Source organism: Rhinolophus sinicus, chromosome 3 (assembly GCF_057876585.1).
Source record: "Rhinolophus sinicus isolate RSI-liver-muscle chromosome 3, RSI-T2T, whole genome shotgun sequence".
Lineage (NCBI taxonomy): Eukaryota > Metazoa > Chordata > Mammalia > Chiroptera > Rhinolophidae > Rhinolophus > Rhinolophus sinicus.
In genome coordinates, this window is record NC_142503.1 from 120,868,726 (window position 1) to 120,896,258 (window position 27,533).

The 27,533-nt window shown below is 35.9% G+C and overlaps 1 protein-coding gene across 4 annotated transcripts in view; it reads right to left on the minus strand.

Annotated features, from left to right (window-relative positions):
• ARHGAP5 (Rho GTPase activating protein 5) overlaps positions 1-27,533 on the minus strand; it is a 111,419-nt gene that overhangs the window by 13,201 nt on the left and 70,685 nt on the right. The gene's annotated exons all lie outside the window — the stretch shown is intronic.

The window sequence follows — 27,533 nt, forward strand, 5'->3', positions numbered from 1 at the left end:
CAGGCGTATGCATTTGTTATAACTCATCTAATTGTACTCTTAAGTTTGGTGCATTTCACTCTATGTAATTAGACCTCAGAAATAAAAAATAAATAAATAAAAAACCTGTGAGCAAATAAGGAACTCTATAGTTAGTAGGTTACCAATCTAGAGTGGTATATATACTTTTTATGTACTCTGGGCTTGAACAAATGAGTAAATATGTTGAGGATAAAGGGAGCAAGAATTCTCATTGCTAGAAGAGAGTTAGTAATAACAAAAGTGGGACTAGAACTAAAATGTACTTCTGTGGTGTTGGACTGAAATTGGAGGTTATCAGCTTAAATTCATGTTTTTAAATTACAGATAGTTGTAGAAATAAGTATATATATGCAAATGTAAATACATTTATTTCCTAGCTTTGTCTGAGAGGGTCCAGAAGTAGCCCCAATAATGGTTTCTAAATATCATTCTCTATGAAAATAAGCCAGAGCTCTTTGGAGAAAAAGACTGATTCCAAGGCTGGATCAGGAAAAATGTAAGCTAAGCCTGGTACATCTTGTGTATAAAGGAGGTGCTTAAAGAGTTATGGGGACATATCTTAAAACACATGAATGGATTATAACTCATTAAATACAGTAAAAGTACATGTGTCCATACCAATATAAATAAATAGAGTTATTAAATCCAAAATTTTAACTTCAATGAAGAAGTTTGACAGACACAACCAAATGACCAAAATTAATATCACCTACATTGGGACAAAGTGACATTCTATTTCAACAGGTATGATGAACTTACAAGGATATAACCATGTTAGTGGCATTTCTAACAAAAATGCCTAATTCCAATCTAATAGTGAGGAAACATCAGACAAACTCAAATTGAGGGAGAAAGAAACGTTTATTTGGACAGTATAAAGCCAACCAATAAAACACAGGAGAAATGAAAGAGGGGGAAAAAATCATCAATGGAGACTAAAACTAGTGGTTGAAAGTCTGATGACAGTCTTAAAGTCAAGCAAGACAAAAGAGGCTGAGGAACTCTTCTGAATTAAAGGTGTTGAAAAAGACATAATCACCAAACGCAATGCACGTAGATTAGATCCTGGACTGCTCCTCCAATAAAAAATTAAATGGCCCAAAATGTCAATAGTGCTGAGCTTGAGAGAAACCCTGACATAATGATAGCCTTTAGTATTATTTGCTAAGTGAAAAGTCTAAGGTACTTAATCATCCATGCCAAAAACCTTGCCTTCCATTCACTAATAACTGAATGATGTGAAAAAATAAACAAAAACACTAACTCAATTATCCAGATGTGAATTATCTATGTTTTACTTAGACTTAAATCACATAAATCCCAAAGTATCTATTCAGGGCTTACAAGCAATAAAGGCCTTAGAAATCCATCCCAATATTCCAAAATAAAATATAAAAATTTAGAAATTTAAAATACCTTTATTGATCAAGTACCATCATTTTTTTCTAATTAGGTAACGAACCATTGTAACACACAGAATTCTTGATATCTAAAGTTCTAAAATGGTGTTGCTAATTTGAGTTGCTTATACAACACGAGAGTTTTACTGCTTGTTTCTGTATACCTTTAGGTCAAATTAATTATAAGTCATAAAATAAATTACAAAGAGTAGAGAAGTAAGGTGCATAGATAATCCATAAATTAGATAAGTATGTCTGTGGAAAATGGCATCAACAAAAGAAATCGAGATGGGAATTTCACGACTTGGTTCCCCCACAAAAGCAACTAATGATGAGCTGCCCAAAAGTGTCAGAACCAGCTTTTGCAGGAATCTGGAATCTGGGGGTTGGGGGTATCGTAGGGGGTGGGGGCAGGAAATCACAACCATCAGAAGGCTTGGTGAAGAAAAGACACTTTAAACTGCCCACCTACCAACCCCTCACCCCAGATTGGCAATGATCATGAGGACAGCAGCGTGAACTCTGGGTGCAGGTTGCAAGTGCCAGGGGGAGCAATACAGATCTTATTCTCAAAGAATTGCGGTTAGTGCCTCAATACAGAACCAATCTGCAAAGACCTGGAAATAATTTTTTTCCAGTGGTTCCAGGCATTTAAGGGAACTGTGAAAACACTAGCTAACAACTAAGCTACAGAATACAGACCTCAGTGGCCACTAATGTAATATAGACTTTACAAAAACAGTTTAGAAAACTCACAGAACAAGCAAACATAGTCAATAAACAGCAACAACAAACCCTATTAATGGGGAGAACCTGATTTTCAGATTCATATTGTAGATGTCATATTATAGATGACATATTTCAGACATCATATTATAATATGCAAAACCTTTGTTTTCAACAACAACAAAAAAGAAACATGGAAATAGAAACAAAACAGGCTGATACATTCAAGAAAAAAATTTAATAGAAATTGTCCATAAGAAAACCCAGGTATTGCACTTACTAGACAAAGACTTTAAATCAACTATTTTAAAAATGCACAAGAAATTAAAGAAAACCATGAACAAAAAACTAAAGGAAACCAGGAGAACGATGACTTAAATAGTGGATATCAATACATGCAGAGAAATTATTAAAAAACTAAAGAGAAATTCTGGAGCTGAAAAATATAACTAAAATGAAAAATTCACTAGAGAGGTTTAACAGCAGATTTTAGCAGGCAGGAAAAAACAATCAGTGAAAATTGGTTGAGATTTTTCAGTCTGGGAGAAAAAGAAAATAATGAAGAAAAATGAACAGCATCTAAGAGACTTCTGGGACACCATCAAACGTTACCAACATATGCATAAAGTTTTTCCCAGATAAAAAAAGGAACAAGAAGAATATCGGAAGAAATAATGGCTGAAAACTTCCAAACATTAAAAATAAACCCACAAATCTGCATACCCAAGTTCAACAAACTGCGAGCAGGATACGAGTTACACTGAAAAAACAAGAGAAGCAACTCATCACATCCTAGGAATCCACAATAAAGATTAACAGCATATTTCTCTTCAGGGAAAAAAAAAATGGAGGCTAGAAGGCAGCGGGATGATATATAGTCCTGAAAGAAACTCTCAACCAAGAATTCTTTATCTGGAAAAGCTACCATTCAAAAATGAAGGAAAAGTTAAGACATTCTTAAAATGGTAAACAAAAGTTGAGGTAGTTCATGCCTCGTAGACATGCCTTACAATAAACGCTAATGGGGGTCCTCCAGGCTGAAATGAAAGTGCATCATACATTAACATGAAGCCATACAAAAAGGAAAAAAGTAAACAACTGCACAGGTAAGTATATAAGCCAGTAATAGTATTGTATTTTTTATTTGTACCATCTCCTTTTGTTCCCATGATTTTAAAAAAATGCATAAAATAATTATAAATCTATGTTAATGGGCACATATCCATAAAGATGTAATTTGTGATAATAACAAAGGGGACAAGGACAGGAGACACAGCTGTAAAGGAGCAAAGATTTTATATACTACTGAAACAAAGTTGTTTTTAATTCAAATGATTGCTACAAAGTTAAGATGTCCATTGTAATCCCCAGGATAATGACTAAGAAAATAATTTAAAAACATACAGAAAAGGAGACAAGAAAGGAATCAGAAGGATACATCAGGGGGAAAAAAAAAAAAATCGAAGAAAGCAGTAATACAGGAATTGACAAATAAAAGATTTAAGATATAAAACAAATAGGAAAATGGTAGAATTAAGTTCTCCTCAGTAATTATTTTAAAAGTAAATGGTTTAAGGCGGCCGGTTAGCTTAGTTGGTTAGAGCGCGGTGCTCTTAACATGGGCCAATGTGAGCTGCGCCCTCCACAACTAGATTGAAACAACTACTTGACTTGGAGCTGATGGTTCCTGGAAAAACACACTTAAAATAAATAAAGGTTTTTTTTTTTTTTTAAAGTAAATGGTTTAAACTCTCCTATTAAAAGACAAAATGGATTAAAAAAACACAATCCAACTATATAAATTCTATAGGACACTCACTATTGATCCAAAGACATAAATATGTTGAATGTAAAAGGATGGGAAAATACATTCCATGTAACTAGTAACCAAATAGCTGGGTGGTTACCCTAATTTCAGAAAAAATAAGACTTTAAGACAAAAATTGTTGTAAGAGACACTGAAGGACATTATACATTGATAACAGGGTGGGCCCCAAAATATGTGATGCAAAACCTGACAGAATTGAAGGGAGAAATAATTGAACTATAAAAGTTTGGAAACTTTATTACTCCACTTTCAATAATGAATAGAACAACTAAACAGAAGATCACCAAGAAAATAGCAAATCTGAATAATACTATAAACCAACTAAACCAACTAAACATAAAGATAACACACCCACTCAATAACAACACACTATACATTCCTCCCAAATGCACATGAAACATTCTCTAGGACAGACTAGATGTTAGATCACAAAACAAAGAAATGTAAAGGTTGTGAAATGATACAAAGTATGTTCTCTGACCACAAAAAAAAAACAACTAGAAATAAGTAACAAAAGGAAAATTCACAAATAGTCATATGTGGAAATTAAAAAATACACTCTTACAACAGTCAATGGATTAAAGGAGAAACTTCAAGTGAAATTAGAAAATATTTTGAGATGAAGAAAAAAGGAAGACACAACATACCAAAACCTATGGGATGCAGCAAAAGCAGTGGTCAGAAGGAAATCTGCAGCTGTAAATGCCTACATTAAAAAAGAAGAAAATTTCAACTATAAGGTTAGGTTAACCTCAAGGAAATAGAAAAAGAACAGCAGACTAAACTCAAAGCTGGCAAAATGAAGGAAATAATAAAGATTAAAATGAATATAAACAAAATATACAGTAGAAAAACAGAAGAGAGAATAACAAAGAGACTTGCTTTTGTCTCTTCTAAATAAACACTGTACTGGAGTTCTAGCTAGAATAATTTCTAGCTAGGAAAGAAAAAGAAATAAAAGGAACCCAAATGTAAAGGAATGAAGTATAATTATTCCTAATTTCTATGGACTTTACTTACAAAATGTAAGAGCTAACGCTATAAAACTTTTAGGAAAAATGAGGGTTAAAATTTTCATGACCTTGGATTTGAAAATTTAGATTCTTACATATGGCACCAATACCCGAGGAACAAAATAAAAATTGGATTTCATCAAAATTTAAAATGTTAGTGCATCAAAGGACATTATCAAAAAAGATAACCTATAAGATGGGAGAAAATTATTTGCAAACCGTTTCTGATAGGGTCTAGTATCCAGAATATTTAAAGAATTATCAAAACCAAACAAGAAGAAGAAAAACAACCCAAAGTAAAAGTTGGCAAAAGATTTCAAGAGACATTTCTGCAAAGATACAGGAATGGTCAACAAGCACTTAAAAATATGCTCAACATCATTGGTATTTAGAGAAGAGCAAACCCAAACCACTCCACACCCACAAATGATGGCTGTAATAAAAATTAAAAATAAAGGAAAACAAGTGTTGGTGAGGATGTGAAGAAATGGGAACTCTCATACATTGCTGGTAGGAATGTAAACTGATGTGGGCTCTTCTTCAAAAAGTTAAACATGTATCCTAAAGAATTCATAACAGTTACTCAAAGAAATACTTGTACACGAATGTTCATAAAAGCACTATTAATATCACCATAGCCAAAAAGTGTAAATAACTCAAATATTCATCAAAGGATGAATAGCTAAACAAAATGTGGTATATCCACAAAATGGAATATTACTCAGCCATAAAAAGGAATGAAGTGTGGATACAAGCTGTAATATGGACTAATCTAAAAAATATTATGCTTAATGGAAGAGCCAGACATAAAAGGTCACATATTTTGATTTCAGTTATATGAAATAACCAGAACAGGCAAATTTATAGACATAGAAAACAGACTGATGGTTGCCAGGGACTGTAAGAAGAGTGAATGAGGAGCGAGTGACTGCTTAATGGGTACAGGATTTCCTTTTGGAGTAATGAAATATGTTTGAACTGAAAAGAGGTGATGGTTACACAACATTGTGAATGTACTAAATGCCACTGAATTGTACACTTAAAAATGGTTAATTATGTATTATGTGATTTTTACCTCAACAAAAAACGTGTGAAAAAATATATCAAGCAATGGTAGTATATAAGCTTATTCAAACTATATGCTACAAAATTAAAAGTACATTGTTATTCCTTAATATAAATGTAAGGATCACTTATGGACGTATATGGGTAAATGGTGGTATTAAGGCAAAATCATACTTCAAGAAAACTGTACAATTCAATATGCATTTAAACACACTAAAGTGTATTCCACATTAACCTATTATCAAAAGAAAGTAATTTTTTTTAAGCACTCAATATTTTTAAGTAGGAGAAATATGTGGGGATAGGAAGACAACTAGATCAGAGGCAACCAGCTGTAGAAATGTGATATAAGTTCTTAACATTGGTGACACTGAAAAATAAGATATAAGCAAAAAATACTGCTAAAAAGGGTCAAGGCTTGTCAATTGGTGTGTGGGCACACTGGGTAAAAGAGGAGTCAGATTAATGAAATACCTTTGCTTGTGTTAATTGGGAGGAAAACATTGGCATTATCAGATACACACACACACACACACACACACACACACACACACACACACACACACACATCAAGAGAAGTGGCCTGTGGGGAAGATGAACTGAATTTTCATCTTAAGTCCAAGATACCATACCCAAGTGTTCAGTAGGCAGTGAGGAATATAGGAAAACATTGGGGTGTGAGAAAAAGAAATGGGAATCATTCTCACCAATGTGATGGCTTAAACCCCAAATCAAATATAAAACAGAATATGTAAAAATGAGATCAACACTAAATGAGATGGCTATAACTTGTTGAAATTAATTAAAGGTAGACTTAGTAGATGCAAAAGATCTAAGCACATGTGGAGATATATTATGGGTTTTGATTTGAAACCAGATTTAATGTTCCTAAATAAAACACCTAATATGTGCTACATATTAGAATATGTATATGTGACATAAGATATAAAATATATTATGACATATATGACATAGTATATACAGTTCAACAAGCCAGCTATTCTGAGTCTTAAAACAATGGCTGATGTAAATATGTTCATGAATCTCAAGCTAAATGAAGTGAGCTTTTTCACACGCTAAATAAAAAGCTGTAAGTCCTGACTGTAATGTCCTGACAAAGACATTGCAAGAAAACTATAGACCAACATCTCTCATGAATATAGCTGCAAAAATCATCGAAGTATTAGCAAATTAAATCAAAAAAGTTTAAAAAGAATTACACACTATGACCAAGTCAGATTTATCCCAGGTATGTAAGGCTAGTTTAATATTCACAAATCAATTAATGTAATCCATCACACTGTTAAGAGTAAAAAAAGAATAATCACACAATATCAACAGATGCAGAAAAAGCATCTGACAAAATTCAACATTCATTCCTGATAAAATCTCAGCAAACTAGGAGTAGAGGAGAACTTCCTTAATTTGATGAAGACTACAAAAAACCCACAGCTAACATTTAATAGTGAGAAATTTGAGGCTTTCCCAGGAAGATCAGGTACAAGGCAAGGATGCCCCCTCTCACCATGCTTTTCAACACTGTACTGGAAGTCCTTGCTGAACAGCAATACAAGAAAAGAAAATCAAAGATAAACAGATGGGGAAGGAAAACATAAAACTATCATTTTCCACAGATGACATTATCATTTATATAAAATACCAATAGGCAAAAAAACCTCCTATTATTACTAGTAAGTAATTATAGCAAGGTTGCAAGATACAAGGATACAAAATTGCTTTCCTTATATAGCAACGAACATGTGGAATTTAAAATTAAAAACACAGTACCATTTACAGTAATAGCCCCCAAAATGAAACAATTAAGTATAAACCTAACAAATATGTACAAGATCTATATGAGGAAAACTATAAAACTCTGATGAATGAAATCAAAGAACTAAATAAATGGAGATATGCCATGTTCATGGGTAGGAACACACAATATTGTCAAGATGTCAGGTCTTCCCTACTTGATCTATAAATTCAATGCAAGCTCAATAAAATTCCCAGCAAGTCATTTTATAAAATGTCAACAGATTCTAAAGTTTACACAGAGAGGTCAAGACCGAAAGTTAATACGGTATTCAAAGAGAAGAACAAAATTGGAGGCTGACACTACCTGACATTAAGACTTACTGTAAAGCTACAGTAATCAAGACAAGATGGCGTTGAGGAAAGCATAGGAAAACAGATCAATGGAATAGAATAGAGAGCCCAGAAACAGACACCCATTAATAGTTAATTGATCTTTGAAAAAGGAGCAAATACTATAAATATAACAGAACAAAGATAAGCCTTTTCAACAAATGGTGCTAGGAATACTGGACATGCCAAAAAAAGGGGAAAATAACCTTACAACCTCGACAAAAATGAACTCAAAATGGATCATGGACTTAAACGTAAAATGCAGAACTATAAAATTCATAGAAGATAACATAGAAAACCTAGATGACCTTGGGTATGGTGATGCCTTTTTAGATACACCGCCAATGACAGTTAATTAAAATATATATATATTGGTAAGCTGGACTTCATTAAAATGAAAAACTTTTACTCTGTGAAAGACAATGTCAAGATAATTAGACGACAAGTCATAGATGGGGAGAAAATATTTACAAAAGACACATCTGATAAAGGGCTGTTAGCCAAAATATACAAAGAACTCTTAAAACTCAGTAATAAGAGAACTCTACTACAAAATGGGCAAAAGACCTTAACAGACACCTCATCAAGGCAGATATACAGATGGCAAATAAACATATGAAAAGATGCTCCACACATCGTATGTTATTAAGGAATTGCAAATTAAGACAATGAGATACCACTACATGTTGTCACGCAGCAGCCTACCCGTCTGTCCCCTCCTACCTACCCCTAAAAAAAAGAGAATCTGTGAGACTAATCCTTTCAAGGACTTTGTTTCACCTTTGTGTTTACACCTTATGTCTCCGTTTGGCCCTGGAGGATGGCTGGTTAGCAAATGACGAGTAAAATGACGTGGGGAATTCCCCACGGCGGGGGTGGGGGGTGGGGACAACTCAAGCCAGGCACAGTCGAGTGGGGACCAGCAGGAGAACCCACGGGGTTGACAGAGGTGGGCATAGACCCCACCTTACCCGGGTTAAGGAGAGCTTCTGCCTTTGTGGCCGTATTCCTTCCCACATCCTGCTTGGGAAGAGATTCAATGATATAATAACATCAGTTCTCCATCTATCCATTTCAGTAAGTTTCAGCATAAAGGTTTTGGCTCTTGGGGAGGTACATCCTGAAACTGACAGTTCAGCTGCTTGCAGGCAAAGGTAATTAGTTCAAATCAGTTTCTTAGTATAATGTGTGAAATTCACAGACCTTGGAGAAAACAATGTTGCTTTCTTTTGTGTGCATCCATAAAAGCCACAAGGCCGGGACCCCCCCCCCCCCATTGGATTCTGATTCGGGGTCCTCAGTCCTTTGAGGCTGTGAGACCCTTGGCCCCTATAACTTTCTTGATTTCTGTTTCTTACTCTTAACTCTTTGCCTCCCTTTCTCCTTCACTTACTGCCTGTGTGTGCTGGACGCGACAACTACAAACCTATTAGAATGACCAAAATCTAGAACTTTGACAAAACCAATTGCTGGCGAAGATATGAAAGAAGAACTCTTACTCATTGCTGGTGAGAAAGCAAAATGGTAGACACTTTTGAAGACAGTTCGGTAGTTTCTCACAAAACGAAACACGCTCTTACCATACTATGCAGTAATCGCGCTCCTAGCTATTTAACCAAAGGAGTTGAAAGCTTATGTCCATACAAAAATCTACACATGTATGTTTATAGCATCTTTATTAATAATTGCCAAAAGCTGGAAGCAACTTGGATGTCCTTCAGTAGGTGAATGGATAAACTGTAATACATCCTGACAATAGAATATTATTGAGCAGTAAAAAGAAATGAACTATCAAGCCTCAAATGCATATTCCAAGTGAAAGAAGCCAATCTGAGAAGTCTACATACACTATGATTCCAACTATATAATACTGTGAAAAAGGCAAAACTGAAGACAAAAAGGAAAATATATATATCAGTGGTCGCCAGGGGTCGGGAAAGAAATGAATAGGCAGAGCACAGAGGATTTTTAGGGCAGTGGAAAATACTCTATGTTGTATAACGATAGAGCTATGTCATTTTACATTTGTCAAAACCCACAGAATGTATAATACCAAGCGTTAACCCTAATATACACTATGGACTTTGGGTGATTACGGTTATGTCAATGTAGGTTCATCCTTGGCAAAAAATGCACCATTCTAGTGAGTGATGATGATAATATGGGATGAGGGGGTTTGCATGTACGGGGCAGGGGACATATGGGAAACCTCTCTGTAACTTCCTCTCAATTTTGTTATAAACCTAAAATTGCTCTCAAGATATGCAGACACTTGTATCTACATATAAAGCTTATAAGAATAAAGTAACATCAATGGAGCAAGATTCTTTTAGCAGTGGTAAGTGACAGGCACAAGCCCACCGCACAAATACTATGGCTAAAAGCAGTATTTTCTTTTCTCAATTAACCAAAAACAGTATTTTTAAATTACACTTGGTGGGTGGTATTTACTTCCTACAACTTGAATTTACTAAATTAAAACGTCACTACTTTCCAGCCACTAAATATTTAATATTTGAGGAAAAGCAACTTAGCTTTCCAATCTTTCCTTTTGTTACTTTCTTTATATAAAATGATTAAAAGATCATAAAGTATTACATACATCATTTTCATTCCATCTTCAAAATAACTGGCTAGAGCCTTATTTAAAGATAACAAGCTTAGAAAAGTGAAGTGACCTCCTAAAGGTCACACACTGAGCAAGCTAGGGACATTAGTTTGTTCCATTTATTAAAGGATGTACTTTTGAAATGCCTCCCCAATTGTTTTATAGTGAATGGTTTTCTCTCTGTGCATGCTTTCTATCACTGGGGTTGTACACAGCAATTTCATGTTCTGACTGTTTTCCTAGAAAATAAAAAATATAAACATGTAAAGACTTAGGTTCAGAAACAGAGGATTACTGAATAAATTATGATTATCAAGATGTTAGAATATGATAGATAAATCATAAAAAGTAATTACAAATATAAGTATCTTCACACGAAATGAAGTTGTTCATGTATTAAAAATATTATAAAATTACGTTTAATTTTCCCCTTTGAAAAAGCTGTTTATGTTTAAAATGTGTATTATACATAGTATAAATATAAAGAGAAAGAAAACTTATCTTTTTTTTTTTTTTTGAGTCAGACCAACAGCTTTATTGAAAGATGAGGAGAGCCAAACCCCCCTACCCCTACAATGCAGGCGGTGTTGGCCTCAAGCTTGGGGCATCTGGGTGTCCTGCAGCTGGAGAGACAGAAAACTTATCTCTTGATCATGAAATCTCAGGTGATTTTCAGTTCTATTCCTTAATGTACAGATCTGTATTTTTTTCCCTATTATAATGTAATAGTTCCTCTCCTTAAGAAAAAAATAACCCTGGTTATCAAAAATCACTTGTAAGCAGTATGTTAAGTGGGGTCTGGGCTAGAGCATAATTGTGTGACCTCAGACAATTTCTCTCGGCCTTAGTTTCTTCCTCTGTAAAATGGAGATAGTAACTGCATACACACTCCACAGAGGTATAAAATTAAATGAATAAACAACACACTTATTTTATAGCATATTGCAAGTTTACAAATACTAAACATATAGTAAAAGCTGATTCTATTTTCAAAGTTATTGTTTCACCTGAGAAATAAAAAAAGTAAGGGCTAGAGTGTTTCTTCAGACTTGCGCAACATTCATTTTCTTATATTCCACATCTGGTTGTCAACAATATCATGTTTCAATTTAACTTAAAAAACCAAGCATTGAAGATAGCTGTCACCTAAGAACTGCCTTTCTTTCCTTATTATAACCACAGATAATCTTGCACATTGTGTTTTTATCAAAATGTGAAACCCGTGCTTTTACATTATGACTTAGTGACTCCGCATAATGCAAATTACTAAGCTGATATATAAAGATCAATTTTGAAAAGTCTTACTAATACAAATGCCTCCATTCTCTCATTTGCAATGATCATATATTCTTTGTATTTGTAGGGAAAAAATAAATGCTAATTTCTAGTTTGCAAAATAAAGACAAATATTAATGTATAACTAATATCACAAGGATATTCAGGGTTCTTTCAAAGACACTGAGGTTTCTTTTTCAAACATTTATTAAATAAGGACAATAAGGACTTAATTACAGACACTGTTTTAGGAGCTAGGGTCCCTATTGTCATGGAGATTATGGTCTAAAGGCTGTGGTGTAAAAACATATTTTTTAAAAGCTTTAGCAAAGATCCAATGACAGGCTATGTCAAGACAGCAATGCTCTTGCTAACAGATAAAAACATACTTCAAAGTTAGAAACCACAAAAGGTAGTATTAATATACCAGAAAACCTCAAGGAATTTCTGCTAAACACAGGCATACTAAAAGTATCTAAAGAACAGCTTTAAGGGCTAATTTATAATTCCTCTTTGCTAGATCAAGAATAGGTCACACTTTAATCATTAAATTCAGATGTCAATGATACCAATTTTTAGCACTTATCTGACACTGCTAAGGTTATTAAAAGCCCAGAATTTCAAAAGCAACATTAAGAAGTCCTTTAGAAAATGACATTTGTCTCCTAATGCATCCTGTGATGCATTAAGAAGGATATATCAACTCTATGGAGAATTCCAGCCAAAAATGTTTAACTGGAATCTGACTAGGAATTAGACAACTAGAATTTAGGAACATTCTGGGGAAAAAAAGGCTTAAAATCTTCAAAAGATGTCATAAAAACACACACAAAAGGCTAGGCAATAATTCTAAATTAAAGAAAACTAAAGAGACATAACAAGAAATGTAAGGTACGATCCTTTGCTGGAACCTCAACTGAAAGAACAAAAGCACTAGCTGTAAGAGTACATTACCAGGACAAAGGAGGGAATTTGAAAATAGAGACAATATTAGATAATATGATTTTATCAAAGTTAAATTTCCTGAAGGTGGTATTTATATTGTGGTTATGTGGGGAAAATGTCCTTGTTCTTGGGAGATATATGCTAAAAAAATTTAGTGCCATGTTGTCTATAACTCTCAAACAGCTGGTCAAAAAAAAAAAAAGTTGGAGAAGAAATGTGGCAAAAAAGTAACTGATGAATCTAGGTAAAAGGTATATGGATGCTTAATCATACTATTCTTGCAACATTTCTGAAGTTCAAAACTTTTCAAAATTTAAGAAAATACAAAATGGTTATTTGAAATAAGAAATAATCCTTTATGAAAGCAAGAGAACAAACTGGGGAATTATGGGATGATTACTTCAGATTTGTGGTCATATGTTTAAAGTGAAATGTACAGTTTTTATTTTTCTACAACCATGGTCCATTTTCGGGTCCAACCACAGAGTAATCAGGAAATTAGTTTAACCAAAGTTGAAGTTTTGCCAATTGAATAACATGGTGGGGGTTGAGAAGGTATGCAAGGGAATGAATATAAAAATGGGTTTAGAAATAAAAAAACCATGTCAGTTGACACAGAAAAATCATTTAACAAAATCCAACACCCTTTCATGATAAAATATACTCAACAAACTACAAGGTGACTTTATTTGGAAATAGGATCATTACAGATATAATTAGTTAAAATAAGACGAGGTCATACTGGAGTAGGGTGACTCCTTAACCTAATGACTGGTATATCCTGGTAAGACAGACACACAGGGAGAGCCCCAAAAGCAAAAATTGGAGTAACACAGCTGTAATCCAAGGAACAGCAAGGATTGACGTCCTCACCACCAGAAGCTAGGAAGAGGCAAGTAAGGACTCTACTCAGAGCCTCAGAAGGAATGTGACCAGCTGTATCTTGATTTCAGACTTCCAACCGCCGACTGAGTGAATAAATTTCTGTTGTTTTAAGCTACCCAATTTGTGGCGCTTTGTTATGGCAGCCCCAGGAAAGTAATATAGAAGGAAACTTAACTTCCTCAACATACTAAAAAGCATTTATGAAAAACACAGCTAATATCATAATGGTGAAAGAATGAAAGCTGTCCTCTAAAATAAGGAATAAGCTAAGAATGCCAGCTTTCACCACAGCTAGTTCAAACCAAAGCAATTAGGCAAGAAAAGTAACTTTATAAAAGGCCTCCAAATCTGAAAGGAACAAAGTAAACCTATGCCTATTCATAGAGGACATCACCTTATATATACACAAAATCCCAAAGAACACACAAAAGATAGAGCTAATAAAAAAATTAAGCAAAGTTGCAGAATAAAAGATCATCACACAAAAATCAGTTCTATACACCAGCAACAAACATTCCAGAAATGAAATTAAGAAAACAATTCTGTTTACAACAGCATCCAAAAGAATAAAATAACTAGGAATAAACTTAACCAAGGAGGTACAAGACTTGTAAACTGAAAACTATGAAACAGTATTGAGATAAATTAAAGAATACCTAAATAAATGGGCTTTCATGTTCACGGACTGGAAGACTTAATACTGTTAAGATGACATATTATCAAAATGATCTACAGATCAAAACGCAATCCCTATCAAAAGGGATAGGATGACTAGAATTAAAACACATACACACACACACACCCGAATATAACAAGTTGGCAAGGATGTGGACAATTTTTAACCCTTGTACACTGCTGATGGAAATGTGAAATTGTAGAAATGTGAAATTTTCTACTACATCCACAGTAGAAAAGTCTGACAGTTCAAGTTAAATAAGGAATTACCATGTGACCCACCATTCCACTCCTAGGTACCCAAAAGAATTGAAAACAAGTACTCAAACAAATATTTGTACATGAATGTTCATACCGTATTTCCTGAAAATAAGACCTAACCGGACAATCAGCTCTAATGTGTCTTTTGGAGTAAAAAATAATATAAGACCTGGTCTTATTTTACTATATTATGTTATATTATATTGATTATATTATAGTTATATTATAGCATAATATATAATATGTATTATACTATAATATACTATACTACACTAGTATAATAGTATAGTATAATGTATTATACTATAATATAGTATAGTATAATACGGGGTCTTATATTAATTTTTGCTCCAAAAGACGCATTAGAGCTGACTGTCCAGCTAGGTCTTTTTCTCGGGGAAATACGGTAGCAGCACTGTTCACAATAGCCAAAGGGTGAAAACAAACCAAATATCTACCAACTTATGAATGAATAAAGAAAACATGGTATATATCAATACAATGACACATGCTACAACATAGATGAACCTCAGAAACATCATGTGAAGTGACAGAAGCCAGACAAATGGTCACATATGGTATCTTGAATAAGTAAATCCAATGACAGAAAGCAGGTTGGTGGTTGCCAGATGCTGGGGCAAGAGGGCCCTTAGGGAAGAGTAACTGCTTAATGAGTACAGAGTTCTCTTTGGGGTGATGAAAATCTTTGCAACTAAGTAAGACAGTGGTTGCACCACATTGTACATGTACTGCATGCCAGGTAACTGTATACTTAAAAATGATTAATTTTATATAAATTTCACCTCAATAAAAATATTTTAAAAAGTATCAAAGTCATCTGACCTGTGCACATTCAATGCCTGATAACCATGCTACCTTCTTATTAAAAATTTCTTCTCCTTAGTGTTTTAGGGCTCCACTCTTATATGGCCTATTTGCATTGTGACGTTTTCTTCTCACTCTATACGTTCACCCTCAATTTCACTAACTCATAGCTTACATTGGTACCTATACAATGGCAATTACCCAAATCTTATTTTAAGGCCAAACTATTTTTCAAAGATCTATAGCCATAATGATAAACCAAGTCTTGGGTATCCCACATGCACCTTAAGATTCAACACGTACATAATAGGAATCCATTATCAAATTGTCAAATCTACATTTTATACTATGATTTTTATTTTCATTAATGATACACCACCTACAGTCACCCTTAATATAGCAAAGTGAGAGGCATTTTTTGAGTCCTCTTTCAACCCCGTATCAAATTTATCATCCTAGTATTTCCTGAGAGAGGCCTATTTTCCCTTTCTTTCAAATCTCTCTCCTCCGTATTACCTCTTTTTGTCTACTTTAAATTTATACTAATATTTCAAGGATCATTTCCCAACAGGAACTTAGTACAACTTATTATACAGTACCTATTATAAAAGCTGCTATAAAGATACCTGATTTCACCACGAAGGATTAACTGTTATGGCAATTCTCCTACTGTAGTAAAACACCTAAAACCTGGAAAAATTATATGAAACACCAGTTTTCAGACACCGAACAACAGGCAGCTCAAAACTGATCTATGAGGGGAGAAAAAAGCAAATATGTTAAACTCTATGAATGTCCCAAATTAATGACTGAAGACAGTTTTTAGATAGTAGTGCCGAAAGGTGGATTCCCATCAGAGCAGAATGGCCTACCAGAACTGAGAAGATGGAGACAGGAGTTCAGAAAGAATGGGAAGACTAGAATTTGTAGGGAAGTACCAAAAAACAGGGACAGATAACACAGAGAGCCTCAGAGATGTGCAGAAAAGTCCCTGGAGTCTTTGGTTGAATACTGTACCATGTATGAGAGGAAACTTCCTGAAGCCAAGAGCTGAGAATAATTCAAGTTTTATTCTGAAAAGATCTTTTAACAGGCAGGGCATTGGGTCAAATCCTCATACCTTATTATAGGTCTAAATAAATATTAGAATAAAAGCTGCTCTGGATCTGCCAAAACTTATAAGCAAGCCTAGAAAGGACCAAACATTCACAAAACTACCTAACACGTGACAAAAAAAAATCCAAGTCTTCAAAGGAACACTAGAAAAGTAACCACCCAATAACATAAAATTCAAAATGTCTGACATTAAATCACAACCACCAAAGAAGTAGAAAATAATCCATAATAAAGAGAAAAATCAACAGAAAGAGACCCAGAAATGAAATGACAGAATTAGTAAAACAAGTACCTTAAATAAGCCATTATAAATTTTAAAAGTATATTCAAAGTTGTAAACGAAAATACCAACACGATGGGTAGAAAAATGAAAGACATAAAAGAGACTTAAATGGACATCTATCTTTGACCATGTAAGAAAAAAAAAAATCAGTGAACTAGAAGATACAGTAATAGACATATACTCTAATCAAAATGAAACTTAGAAAGAAAATAGATTTTAACAAAATGAACAGAGCCTCAGTTGAGTGAGCTGTGGGACAATTTCAAGATGTCTAACACACATGTATAATGGGAGTACAGAAGCAGAAGTAGGGGGAATAGGAAAACAGAAAAAAATATTTCAAGAGATAATGGTCTAAATTTTTACAAATTTGAAAATTATAAACCAAGTGATCCAAGAAGCTCCAGAAAACTCAAGCAGAAGTGTGTAGCCTCAGAGGAGCTCAGACAGCAGAATAGACGGGCGCTGTGCCAATTGCCTCCCAAATAATTTATACAACATTCAACTTCGGAATTCATCTGAACACTAGCTGAACAAACAGAACCTCTACACTAAGGATTTAAAGAAGAGGCCACGTGGACACTGGTAGGAGGGGCGGCGATGTGAGGCAGGCTGATTCCAGGCTCATGGAGAGAGGGCAAACGCCGCCAGTGCACCTCAGTGGTGGAGGTTTCCCCCATTGGGCTGCCCCATGATGGGTTCCCTAGCCCAGAGTTCCTCTCCCAGGAAGGGGAGTTCCACGGAAGGTGAGTTCCACAATAGCTGGCAGTAGAAAACAGTGAGGGCTTTCTTTGCTCAACTCGGTGGGGTAGAGGGCAACCAGAGACCCAGTCGCCCTCCTGTGGAGCCGGCACACAGACTTGCTCTCTGGGGAGCACTCACCCGGTCCCTGGTGGAGGGGAGTGGCTCTGCGGGTGGGTGCCCAGGAGCCTAATGGGAAGGACCGAGCTGAGCATCTGTAGTGCAGGAGCTGGAAGTTTGGGGACCACTGTTTCCCGTGTGGAGCTTGCACATGGGTGGTGGACAGGAGAGCACCATTTTTTCAGGGTTAAGCTCTCCCACAGAGGGTGTTTCGGTATCGCACTGGTCTGGCGGAATAGGCTCAGGTGTGAGCGTGTGCACGCGCATGCTGCCTCGGGACCCGCTGACTGAGACGTGGGCGCGTGAGCACGCTGCCTTAGGTTACCTTAGGTACCCTGTGCAGCGTTGCCAGGGTGGTACCTGACTGTCAAGCTGCTCTACCTGATCCACAGGCTGCTGACCGAGACAGGCCGAGACTGAGAGTTTTCCTGAGTGTTGGACTGGGAGCTGCTTGGTGGTGCGACCTGGCAAAAACATTCATGGCACGTTTTTGCAGACTGGTTGGCGGTGGAGCATACCGTGTTCTGACTTGGTGGGGGCCACTGACTACACCCCGTGGTGCCCTGGGGGACTGCCCCAACCACCTAAAGCTGCGTTGCTGGGGGCACCCTGGGCCCCTGGTGCCTGGCCGCCACCTCCACAGGTCACAGAGGGTTTTTGCAAAAGCGAACAGTCCACAGCGACCTGTGGGGATTTTGGGTGGTGAGCACACCCCCAGGGCCCACAGCAGCCAACTGCGGACCCCTCACTGCAAGCTTGAGAGGGAGGCTGCCGCACAACGTGCTGGGCCCTTCCCCTCAACACAACAGGTGCGGAGTCACCCGGACACTACTGCTGAGCAAGTGGCTTGCAGGTTAAAGAGGGCGGAGAGCCTTTTTTTTTTCTTCTTCTCTGTCCGTTTGTTTTTTCTTTTCTCTGTTAGTCCTTCCCTTTTTTCTTCCCTCTTTTTTTAACTACCAATTTTTCTTTTCTTTTGTTCTTGTTTTTCTTTTCTTTTTCATCTTTTTGTTCCTTTTTCTTCTTTTTCTTTCATCTGTTTTCTTTTTGTTGTTATTTCTCGGGTTGGTCTTGTTATTGCTTAGGTTACTGTTTTTCTCCCTTGTTCTGGTCTTTTTGTCTCTTTTATATATTTTTGTTTCTCCTATCTGATCATTTTTTATCGTGTTTCTGTGGGGGTGTATTTATTTTTTGGTGTTGATTTGCCCTGCTTTGTTCTTGTTTTGGGAAGTGGAAGTGGGTCTAGCACTGGTCCAGGAGCCAAGAGTACAATGAATTTGTGGAAACCACTGACCACAGCCTTTACCCACCTGTAACACCACCTCGCCCACCTACTGCTGCAATGAGAGAGGCACTCTGGGTGCCTGTGTGACTGGCCCCACCCCCACAAACTGAGGACAAGGATTTTTACAATAGCAGATGGTCCGCAGAACCCTGGGGTCATCTTGGTGGTGGTTCAGTGACCCCAAACCTGCATCAGAGCCCCTCGGGAGCAGCTCTCGGGAATTTGTGAGCTTGAGGTAGATGCTGGCTGTAGTGCCCTTGGGGTGCTGTACAAGGGGGTCACAGTCAAGGTATTGGCGTAAGAACTGAATCTGCATTAACATCTTTAAAACCACCAATCACGTCTCATAACTCACTTGAACTACATCCTGCCCAGCTAATGCTGAATCGCCGAGGGCACCCTCAACACCGGGTCAAACAGCCAGACACATGCTCCTAAAGAGCCTCTTTCAATAGCTGGGCCTTAATGGCAATTGACAGGTGGCAACAGGCCTAGGGGGCACTGGGCCTTTTGCTAAACTGCCTCAGGACCAATAATGGTGGCAGCCAGCCTCAGTTCACAGAGAGACCACCCCCACGACTCCAGGTCCAGCATGGGCAGCAGCCAACTGCATACAGTTTTGAGGCACCTACCAGGTTGCCACAGTCCATTAATAGACAGGGTTGAAACAGCCCTGAGTGGCAGCCCCACCCAAGCGACACCAGAACCAATACACCCAGAGGCCAGCATCAGACCAAACCAGAGCAGTACCTGGTTGAACCTACAAGCGGCACTTCAAAGGAAATTTTCCACAGGAACAAGTGCCCACAGGGCGAACCTCCACACAGCAGCTCATACACTGTGAGCAGAGCTAATTCTCCCAGCTAATCAGCCTGGGGGTCAATCCCACCCTCAAACAACTCAAAAGTAATTAAAGATCAACTTCAATAGTGACACCTCTGGAACACAAGGGACAGGAGAATAGGGAGACTGTGCAATACAAATATAAAGGACACATGCTACACAAGACCATCTAGCAATGACTGAGAGATGTAGATGATCTACCTAATACACTGTAGCAAACACAGAGCGACAGCCAGAATGAGGAAACACAGAAACATATACCAAGTAAAAGATCAGAAAAAAACCTCTAGAAATGGAACTAAATAGAACAGAGGCATCCAAACTATCAGACTGATTATAGAACACTGGCGATAGGAACTTAGTGAGAACATAAAGAAAGATAGAGAAATCATAAAAAAAACAATCAGTTAGAACTAAAGAATATAATAACTGAAATGAAGAACACACTCAAAGGAATCACCAAACTAGATGAAGCAAAGGACTGCATCAGCAATTTAGAAGACAAGCTAGCAGAAGTCACCCAACTAGAACAAAAAGAAACAAGAATAAAAAACAACAAAAATAGTTTAAGAGACCTGTGGGACAACATCAAGCGCAACAATATTCACATCATAGGAATACCAGAAGGAGAAGAGAAGCAGCAAGGGATCAAGAACACATTTAAAGGAATAAGGACCAAAAACTTCCTTACCCTGGTGAAGGAAATCGACATACAAGCCCAGTAAGTGCAGAGTTCCAAACAAGATGAACCTAAACTGGCCCCACCAAGACACATTATAGTTAAAATGCCAAAAGTTAAGACAAAAAGAGAATCCTAAAAGCAGCAAGAGAAAGACAGTAGGTTAAATACAAGGGAACTCCTATAAGACTATCAACTGACTTTTCTATAGAAAAATCTGCAGGCCAGAAGGGAGTGGCAGGAAATATTCAAAGTGATGATAACCAAAGGCCTACATCCAAGATTACTCTACCCAGCAAGGCTATCACTTAAAATTGAAGGAGCAATAAAGAGCTTCTCAGAAAACAATAAGCTACGGAATTCATTACCACCAAACCAACATTGCGTGAAATGTTAAACGGGCTTTTTTTAAACAATAGAGAGGGAAAACAAACTAACAAAGGAAGACCAGAATTACTAATAACAAAATGGCAATAAATACAGTGGTACCTCGGTAGTTGAACGTCGCGGTTGACGAACATTTTGGTTTACGAACGCCATAAATTTTATGGATCTATGGTATCATTAGATAGTAAAATTCATGTTAAATTTGCAGTTTTAGGGGTTGATTTTAAAGGTCTGAAATGGATGAACCCATACTGCATTACTTTCTATGGTTTGTGCCTTGTTTTTGAATGTTTCAGAACTCGAACAGTCTTTCGGAACGGATTACGTTAAAAAACCGAGGTACCACTGTATATACCTATCAATAATCACTTTAAATGTGAATGGGCCAAATAAAAAGACATAGAGTGGCTGAGTGGATAAGAAAACAGGACCCATGCATATGCTGTTTACAAGAGACTCATCTCAGATCAAAATACACACACAGACTGAAAGTAAAGGGATGGAATAAGACATTTCACGCAAATGAAAACGAGAAAACATCTGGGGTGGCAATACTTATTTCGGACAAAATAGCCTTTAAAACGAAGACGACAATAAAAGACAAAAAAGGGCACTACATAATAGTAAAGGGATTGATCCAACAAAAGGACATAACCCTAGTAAACATCGATGCACTCAACATAGGAGCTCCTGAATATATAAAACACTTTATGACCAAAATAAAGTCAGAGATTAACAATAGCACTGTCATACTATGGGACTTCAACACCCCGTTGTCACCAATGGACAGATCCTCCAGACAGAAAATCAACACGGAAACAGTGGCCTTAAGTGACACTTTAGACCAGTTAAATTTAATCGATATTTTTAGATCATTTCACCCCAAAGCAGAATATACATTTTTCTCAAGTGCACATGAAACATTTTCCAAGATAAACCACATGGTAGGCCACAAAACAAGTCTCAATAAATTTAAGAAGACTGAAATCATATCAAGCGTCTTCTCTGACCACCATGCTATGAAACTAGAAATCAATTATAAAAAGAAATCCGGAAAACACACAAATACATGGAGGCTGAATAACACGTTAATAATAGCGAGTGGGTCAATAATGAGATCAAGGAAGAAATCAAAAGATACCTCAAGACAAACGAAAATGAAAATAGAACTACCCAAAATCTATAGGATGCAGCGAAAGCAGTCCTAAGAGGGAAATTCAAAGCAATGCAGGCCTATCTAAAGAAACAAGAAAATCTCAAATCAACAGACTATCTTTACACCTAAGGAAATTGGAAAAAGAACAGCAAAACAAGCCCAAAGGAAGTACAGGAAGGAAATAAGAAAGATCAGAGCAGAAGTAAATGAAATAGAGACCCAAAAACCAATATAAAAGATCAATGAAACCAAGAGCTGGTTTTTTGAAAAGATAAACAAAATGGACAGACTCTTAGCCAGAGTTACCAACAAAAAGAGAGGACCTAAATTAATAAAATCAGAAATGAAAGAGGAGAAGTGACAACAGATACCACAGAAATACAGAAAATTTTAAGAAAATACAACGAGCAACTATATGCCAACAATCTGGAAGAAATGGATACATTTCTAGAAGTATACAATCTTCCAAGACTGAATCAAGAAGAAACAGAAACTCTGAACAGACCAATTACTACCAAAGAAATTGAATCAGCAATCAACAAGCGCCCAACAAAAGTTCTGGACCAGATGGCTTCACAGGTGAATTTTACAAAACATTCAAAGAAGAATTAACACCCATTCTCCTCAAACTATTCCAAAAACTCCAGAAGGAGGGAAGGCTCCCAAGCACATTTTATGAGGCCAGTATTACTCTGATGCCAAAACCAGACAAAGACATTACAAAAAAAGAAAACTACAGGCTGATATCCTTAATGAACATAGATGCAAAAATCCTCAGCAAAATACTAGAAAACTGGATTCAGCAACACATTAAAAAGATCATATATCATCATCAAGTGGGATTCATTCCTGGTATGTGAGGTTGGTTCAATACCCACAAATCAATTATTGTAACACACCACATTAACAAAATGAAAACTAACAATCATATGATCATATCAATAGATGCGGAAAAAGCATTTGACAAAATCCAGCTGCCATTTATTATAAAAACTCTTAGCAAAGTGGGAATAGAGGGACCATATTTCAACATAATAAGGGCCATATATGATAAACCCACAGCTAACATCATACTCAACAAGGAAAGGCTAAAACCTCTCCCCTTAAGATCAGGAACAAGACACTTTCACCACTTTTATTCAACATAGTTCTGGAAGTTCTAGCCACAGCAATCAGACAAGAAAAAGAAATAAAAGGCATCCAAATTGGAACGAAAGAAGTAAAACTGTCATCATACGCAGATGACATGATACTACGAATAGGGAACTCCAAAGACGTCACCAAAAAACTATTAGAACAAATAAATGAATTTAGTAAAGTAGGAGGATACAAAATTAATATTCAGAAATCAGTTGCATTTGTATACACCAATAGTAAACTATCAGAAGGAGAAATCAAGAAATCAATCCCATTTACAATTGCTTCAAAAACAATAAAATACCTAGGAATAAATTTAACCAAAAAAGTAAAAGACCTGTACTCAGAAAATTATAAGACACGGAAGAGAGAAATCAAAGATACAAATAAATGAAAACATATACCATTTTCATGGATAAGAAGAATTAACATAATTCTTATGAACAATTGTATATAAAATGTCAATATTACCTAAGGCAATATATAGAGTCAACGCAATCCCTATCAAACTACCAATGACATTTTTCTCAGAAATAGAACATATAATCCTAAAATTTATATGGAATCATAAATGACGCCGAATAGCCACGGCAATCTTGAAAAATAAGAACAAAGTGGGAGGTATCACGCTACCCAACATCAAATCATACTACCGTGTTTCCCTGAAAATATGACCTAGCTGGACAATCAGCTCTAATGCGTCTTTTGGAGCAAAAATTAATGTAAAACCCAGTCTTATTTTACTATAATATAAGACGCGGTCGTATATAATATAACGTAAGACCGGGTCTTATATTAATTTTTGCTCCAAAAGACGCATTAGAGCTGATTGTCCGGTGAGGTCTTATTTTCAAGGAAACAGGGTTGGTTATAGTAATCAAAACAGTATGGTACTAGCATAAAAACAGACACACAGATCAATGGAACAGAATAGAGAGCCCAGAAATAAATCCATTCATATATGGTCATTTAATCTATGACAATGCAAGCAAGAATTTACATGAAAGACAGTCCAGTATGTGGTGTTGGGAAAAGTGGACTGACACATGCAAAAAAATGAAACTGGACCACCTCCTTATGCCATATACGAGAACAAATTCAAAATGGATTAAAGACTTAAATGTAAGACCCGAAACCATAAAAGTCCTAGAAGAAAATAGGTAGTAAATTTGCAGACATTACCCTAATATTTTTACTGATATATCTATCCCCTTGGGCAAGGGAAGTAAAAGAAAACATAAATATATGGGATTACATTAAACTAAAAAGTTTTTTCACAGCAAAGAAAACCATCAATAAAATAAAAAGGCAGCCCACTGAATGGGAGAAGATATTTGCCAGTGATAAATCTGATAAGGGGTTAATATCAAAAATTTATAAAACACTCATTCAACTCAACACCAAAAAAACAAACAACCCAATTAAAAAAATGGGCAGAGGACATGAAGAGACATTTTTCTAAAGAGGACATACAGATGGCCAACAGACATATGAAAAAATGCTAAACCTCACTAATCATTAGAGAAATGCAAATAAAACCCACAATGAGATACCACCTCACTCCAGTCAGAATGGCTATCATCAATAAATCAACAAACAACAAGTGCTTGCGAGGCTGTAGAGAAAAGGGAACCCTCGTGCACTGTTGGTGGGATTGTAAATTGGTGGAACCACTATGGAAATCAGTATGGAGGTATCTCAAGAAACTGGAAATGGAACTACCTTATGACCCAGCAATTCCATTCTTAGGTATCTAGCCAAAGAAATCCAAGACGCTAATTTGAAAAAATATATGCACACTGATGTTTATTGCAGCGCTATTTACAATAGCCAAAACTTGAAAACTACTCAAATCTGATTGGTTGACGACTGTGGATTAAGAAACTGTGGTACATTTACACAATGGAGTATTACTTGGCTATAAAGAAGAATGAAATCTTACCATTTGTAATGATATTGATGGACCTAGAGAACATTACGCTAAGTGAAATAAGTCAGTTGGAGAAAGACAGATACCATATGATCTCACTTATATGTGGAATCTAAAGAACTGAATAAATGAGCAAAGTAAACAGAAATAGTCTCAGAGATATAGAGAAAAAACTGATGGCTGCTAGAAAGGAGGGGGTAGGGATGAGGGAAAAGGGGAAGGGATTAAAAAGCATAAATTGGTAACTACAATATTGCCATGGGAATATGAAAGACAGTTTGGGAAGTATAATCAATAATGTTGTAAAGATTTTATAGGGTGTCAGATGGGCACATGTCTTATTAGGGCGACCACTTCATGAACTGTGTAGATGTTTGACCACTGCACTGTACACCTGAAGCTGAAGCTGAGTAATACTGTATGCCAACTATAATTTAATATACATATATAGGCACGGAATATGGAGTACAGCATAGGGAACAGAGTCAATGGCATTATCATAGATATATAAGATGTCAGAGGGGCAACAGATTGGGGGAGGAGGGTTATCACTTTATGAGGGGTGAAATGTCTAACTATTATATTGTTTTGTACACCTGAAACAACAACAAAAAATCTGTACAGGCCTGTATGTATGAAAGGAATTTGGTTCATAGCTAAAAACCTCCTATATCCAGGTCCAAGTAGTTTCACTGGTAAATTCTACCAAATTTAAGAAAGAAATATTACCATTATACAAACTTTTCCAGAAAACAGACAGTCTCTAATGCCAGTTTTACTGTGGTACTAAAACCAAAGATACAGGAAGAAAAAAACTATAAACCAGTATCCCTCAGAATGCAAAAATCCTTAACATTTTAGCAAAATGCATCCAGGAATACATAAAGAAGACAAAATACTATGACCAAGTGGTGTTTAGTTAACATTTGAAGATCAATTAATATAAATCACCATTTAAACAGACTTTAAAAGAACCGTATGATAATCTCAACAGCTGCACAAAAATCACCCAACAAAATCAACAATCATTTTGGATAAAAACACAGCAAACTAGGAACAGAAGGAAGGGTACTTCTCAACCTGATAAAAAGCATCTAAAAAACTAGCAACTAACACCATATTTAATGATGAAACACTTGACGCTTTTTGGGGTGATAAACATGTTCTATATCTTGAATGTGGAAATGCTTACGATGATAAGAGTTATCAAAACTTATACTGTACCATTAAAATTGAATTTTATTGTATTAATAAAGTTGATTTTAAAAATCCACCATTATTTCTTTCAGGTTGTTTAAAAAGTTTAGTTCTTTAAACAAGAATGTTGCTTATAATAATAAAAGTATTGCTCATTTGTATCACGGTGTCTAAGGATTCATAAACAATGAAATACAACTTTTAATTAATAGGTATCTGATATATACATTATTACAAGTTGAACTTTAAATAGAAGCTAGCTCTGCTACAGTCCATATTGAGAATTCAATATTGAATGCTTAAGAAAGTGGGAATTTCTGCTAAAACTGATCAGCATTAATCAGTAATATAACCAAACAATATACTATAATAACAAAAGAACTAGCTTTAATCTTTTACATAACTATTCTTGTGGTCTTATCTTACAGTGTATTTCTAAAAAAGCGCTTAAACATATAAATTACCTGTCAGCTGACTGACCTAATTCAAATTGTGCTAAGAATTGGACTAAAATTTCCTTTTATCTTACACGTGGAATTCTCTCATTTTCCTCAAACCAAATCACTCAACTACCATCAAAATATTCAAGAAATGGGTACTATTAATTATAAAAATAAATGTATAAAATGGTACCCATTATTAAAGTATTTTCTAACTGCTCAGTCATACCCATAAGGTCTAATTATATTACTAGAGGAAAATGAGAATTCTTTAAGCTCAAAGCAGGAAGCTAATATCATAAGAACATTTGCATTTCTGCTCTGCTAAATATGGACAGGAATAGAGACAAGAAATTTGCCTTTTACATATTTTGTTGAAGGAAAAACAAATGACTATGGGTGTAGCCAAATGAAGGCTCTATAAACTAACACTTCTTAATGGAAGGGAGAAGATATTTCAACTATAATACTAGTAGATAACAAGTATTAGCCCATATTTCCACTCCTTTATTAAAACTGAAAGCCAGCACTTCTCGCCAGACAACCCAGT